Source organism: Macrobrachium nipponense, chromosome 2 (assembly GCF_015104395.2).
Source record: "Macrobrachium nipponense isolate FS-2020 chromosome 2, ASM1510439v2, whole genome shotgun sequence".
Taxonomy (NCBI): domain Eukaryota; kingdom Metazoa; phylum Arthropoda; class Malacostraca; order Decapoda; family Palaemonidae; genus Macrobrachium; species Macrobrachium nipponense.
The window spans coordinates 87,587,187-87,592,186 of NC_087201.1; the positions used below are offsets into that span (position 1 = coordinate 87,587,187).

General features: G+C 36.0%; 1 pseudogene; it reads right to left on the reverse strand.

Annotated features, from left to right (window-relative positions):
- Nucleotides 1-5,000, reverse strand: part of LOC135220764 (irregular chiasm C-roughest protein-like) — a 400,105-nt pseudogene that overhangs the window by 54,085 nt on the left and 341,020 nt on the right.

Consider the following 5,000-nt stretch of genomic DNA (forward strand, 5'->3'; position numbering starts at 1 on the left):
AGAGAGAGAGAGAGAGAGAGAGAGAGAGAGAGAGAGAGAGAGAGATTTACCTGTAGAGTTTATACTAAAAGCTGCTTCTTTATATTCATGATCAATGTTCAATGACCAATGTCCTTAGTTCTTCACTGATGAAAGAGATTAATTCTTTTAGTAGAAAGAGAGATAGATAGCTGGATAGATAGACAGACTTGGCAGATGAATTTTGTGAGCAGATAGATAAACAGACTTTGTCTAAATTGTTAAATTTCAAAAATTCCCAGCGCTATTCGCGTCCAGTCTACATTATTCATGTCCAGCTTTCTTTGAAAGAGAGAGAGAGAGAGAGAGAGAGAGAGAGAGAGAGAGAGAGAGAGAGAGAAACGTCCACAAAACCCAGAATCGCTCTCCCAGACTACATCTCTTGCGGGAAACAGCGAATGATGGCGTGTTTGATTAATGATCCACGAAAAGATGTCTTGACTTTTTGTCGCTTTACCATTTATCTTATCCATTTTATTTATTTTCTTCTTTTTTTTAATGATTTCCGCACTTTCGCCATCTTCTGGAAGTGTGACGCTGAACGGTGGAAAACTTAGGATTCTCAATATAATATAATATAATATATATAATATATAATATATATATAATAAATATATAAATAAATATAATATAATATAATATAATAATAGGAGAAAAATAAACTTAATATTATTAATCTGATTTTGTCACATAATATACCTGGATCGTTAAAGGACAGGTAACATGAAATCATCTGATAAAGAACATCAAAAGAATGAAAAGAAATGAATAAGTACTCTTCATATGTTCTTGTCTTTCTTTGATACAGTATGTCACAAAGAAGCAATATATATCTGTTGGTAAATTTTTTAACCGTTATTAACATGTCACAGTTATACGTAACTACTTATGATCTTATAACTAAATTCATCAAAGGAGTTGTTATACTTATAAATAATTTCCGAACAATACTGTGCAGTGTTGTCCCTGCACTTGAAAATGAGGATTTACAAAGTCCTTTCCCTCTCTCTCTCTATATATATATATACTCTCTATATATATATATATGTGTGTGGTGTGTGTGTGTGTGTGTGTGTATATGCACATTAATATTTTCATAAAAACTGAAACATATCTATATGACCAGAATTAAATTTTCCATGTAGCACAAAGGCACAAATTATGTGTATATATATATATACATACACACACACACACACACACACACACACACACACACACACACATATACATAATATATATATATATATATATATATATATATATATATAAGTCCCTCTCTTTACATTCTCAAAGCATTGCAGTGTTAAGTTGTGTGATAGCATGCCGTCCAAAATGGAAACCTTTGCTTTTAAACGGCGCTGTGATATTGCTGAGGATCACGACAGGTCATAAGAGCTACGGCTGTCTAATGACCAAATGGCAGGGTATATTCTACATGCTGAGATTCGTGAAAACTTGCCATTCTGTTTAACGTTGTATTTGATGTTATATGGCAATACTTTTAATGACCTCGTTCGATTACAGTTAGTGGAATGGGTCCATTTTGTAAGAAATCATAGATTCCACGTTACTGAATTTCTCTGTATGTAAACTCTCTCTCTCTCTCTCTCTCTCTCTCTCTCTCGTTCTCCACGTATATAAATATATAATGTATACATATTATACAATATATATATATATATATATATATATATATTATATATTGTTTAAATGAGAGGACGTACTTAGATGAAGTCTGATTATTAACTGAATTAATGCACAGAACAACTGTGCAACAAAATGTTTATTGTCAGATTAAATATATATATATATATATATATATATATATATATATATATATATATAGATTATATCTATATATACATATATATATGTATAATATATATATATATATATATATATATATATATATATATATATATATATTTGTGTGTGTATTAGAGAGAAAAAAAGCCCACATATCATCGAAGTGGATTAAGTGCAAAGGAACAAAACGTGAGCGACGACACAATCATTTTAAAATTGAAGAGACAAAAATGGCGCGGATCGTTCATGAAATAAATGATAATAGGAGCATTAACGATAATGGAACCGAGGGAAAAGGGAACGACTACGGAATATGAAAGAGAGAGAGAGAGAGAGAGAGAGAGAGAGAGAGAGAGAGAGAGAGAGAGAGAGAGAGGGTAGAAATTTACACAAATGATTATGATAATGGACGGTGCAAATGGATTCATAATCCCTCTCTTCAAATAAACACGGGAGCAAAGAATCTCCGCCAACAAAGGTAAAAAGAGAGGAGACAATTAGCATAAGCTTATTTGAGGAAAATTCCCAGGCGCTGGCTAGCGAGCGTTCCGGGAACGATTACAATCCCATTCCGGAAGAATGTGGCTGGCGCCCACCCAATCAAAATCCCCTGCCGATTATGAGATCCGGCAAGATGATAGAGAAATGCAGCCATTGATTCGGAATGCGCTTCAAAACATCTCTGGCATGCAGGTGCGATCCAGGATACTCCAGAATGATTTAACTGTAGATTGTTCGGGAATAGATTCAGTTAGATACAACTATTCCAAACGTTCACTGCCCTCCATGCTTGCGTTTGGCTACATTAACATGAAAAATATGTCAGAAGTTTCGCGGTTCAACTGTTATCTGGGGGTCGAAGTATGCTGCCTTTGTCAATAAATATCCTGAAAAGTGGAAGCGTTATTATGACGTACCGAGGTCATTCAGGCCCGGGCCAATATGACATCATTCCTGTTAAGTGGAAAGGTCAAAATTCATAAACCAGGTCGGCATTTCGAGGCTCCGGTTGGACACAAATTTATTTGAAAAAGAGCAAACGCGTCATTGCATTCATGAATCTTTTATATGTCCTGAAACGTAACCATGGATAATTTTTGTGTGTGTGTGTGTGTGTGCGTGTGTGTGTAGTTTTCACTTTGTATTCGCTGGCGTGTATTCATCTTGAAATAACTCGGAAGGACATGAAACAGAAGATAAAACCGGGTAATGTACCAAACCTTTTATTATAATTGGTAAATATTTTATTATGATTTGAACACTAGTATTGAAATACTAATGTTCAAAGCAATGACCATATCTGATTTTATAAATAAAACATTATGAGCTTCTAAATAGCGCAAACTTTAGGTTTCCTCAATTCAAGTTAAACATAAGAAATGAAATATAGAATGATTCCACACCAGTGGGTTCCACACCGCTGAAAAGGTTCCGCAAAAAGGGGAATCATTTACACCTTCACTTCAGACTATCTCACCTCAAATTCCCTTCTCACAGAAAGATGAATCACGTAGGCCTATCAAACGAAATGAAAAATGGGAGATTGGAGGGGGGAACTAGAAATGGGGGAAGGATGGAAAGGAAATAAGATCTAAGAGAGAGAGAGAGAGAGAGAGAGAGAGAGAGAGAGAGAGAGAGAGAGAGAGAGAGAGAGAGAGAGAGAGAGAGAATGTCTCAAACTTTTTAGTCCATCCAAGGAGACATCATGTGCTCACTCATCTCTAGGAGCAGGTTTTACAATTCATTCAGTGTTCTACTGATTTTGCTAAGCTTTCTTTTGAACTCTTACACACTGTTGCTGTTTACGACTTTTGGTGGCAGTTTATTCCATGTGTTCCCATAACTTGTATGTGAAGAAGTTCCCACCATGCGATGTGTTGTATCTCATCAGTTCTAGTTTCCATCCACTGTTTCTAGTCTGGTTTTCGTTTAATGTGAAGAGGTTAGTGTCTACTTTTGTTATGCCTATCAGCATTTTGAATGTCTCTATTAGTTATCCTCTTGTGTCCGTCTCATACAATTTTCCAGTTCTTAAACTGGAAAGAAACGAAGACTTGTCTTGAACTACAAATGAACGATGCACTGAGAGAGAGAGAGAGAGAGAGAGAGAGAGAGAGAGAGAGTCATTACTCACATTTGACATCAATCTTCACCGAGATGGGGTCTGACGCTCCCACAGGGTTCCTGGCTTCGCACGTGTAAGTGGCCGAATGCTTTCGCTGGACAGGCCTGAAGCTGACTTCTTTCTGGAAGCTGAAAACGTCGTTCTCGCCCAACAGCTTCCAGACGATGTTGGCCGCTGGGTTGGCATCCACCAGGCACCTCAAGGTCACGTTGTCGATGCCCTCCTCGACGTCGTCGTTCGGGGCGCCTTCTAAGGTCACGGTCGGTGTGTCTGATTTTTGGGAGGAAGAAAAAAATGGGGGAAGCGAATTTTTACTTGTTTCTAAATCGAAGCTGATTTTTTATCATTTCTGAATTGTTGCGGGTATTGGCATTTAACGCAACTGATGTGATATTGTAGTTGTGGATTAACAAGTCTTGTACCGGTAAATCATCAAAGGTCAATGATATTTACTTTAACTCTTTCAAATTCTCTCCTTTAATAACGGGGAAGCTCCTCTTTTATTGACAAATTTTGTTATCTATTTATTCATTTATTTTGCACAAGGACTGCTCAGTAACCGAATGCATATTTCTGTTTATACATACTAGCAAATTAAACTGGCACGGATTCCCTGTATACAGTAAAACAAATATTACAAACCTCAGCCGAACGCTTTCATAAGTGATTCATCAGGTCATTAAAGTGTGTTTTAACATTTGATCTACACAAAATTATAGACAAGAAAAGAAAGCTACTTTGACCAGCATTTATATTTATATAAGAGGGTATCTACTGAAGCCTCTTCGAGTCATAGGTTAAAGTAGGGGTCGACCTGTGGCTCTTTCAAGACACAAATATCGCAACTTATTTTGCTATGTGAATATAAATTAATAATTTTGTATATAATAATGTACTTCGCCCTTCAGTTATAAGGCATGATCTTATAAATTCCATGAATACAAAGTAGCCATGTTTCTTATGTATTTTGTGATGGCCATAATTATCTTTCATACTACCGGTAATAAATGTAACAAAGTTTTGTTTAATTTTTTTTACGAGCGCTGGC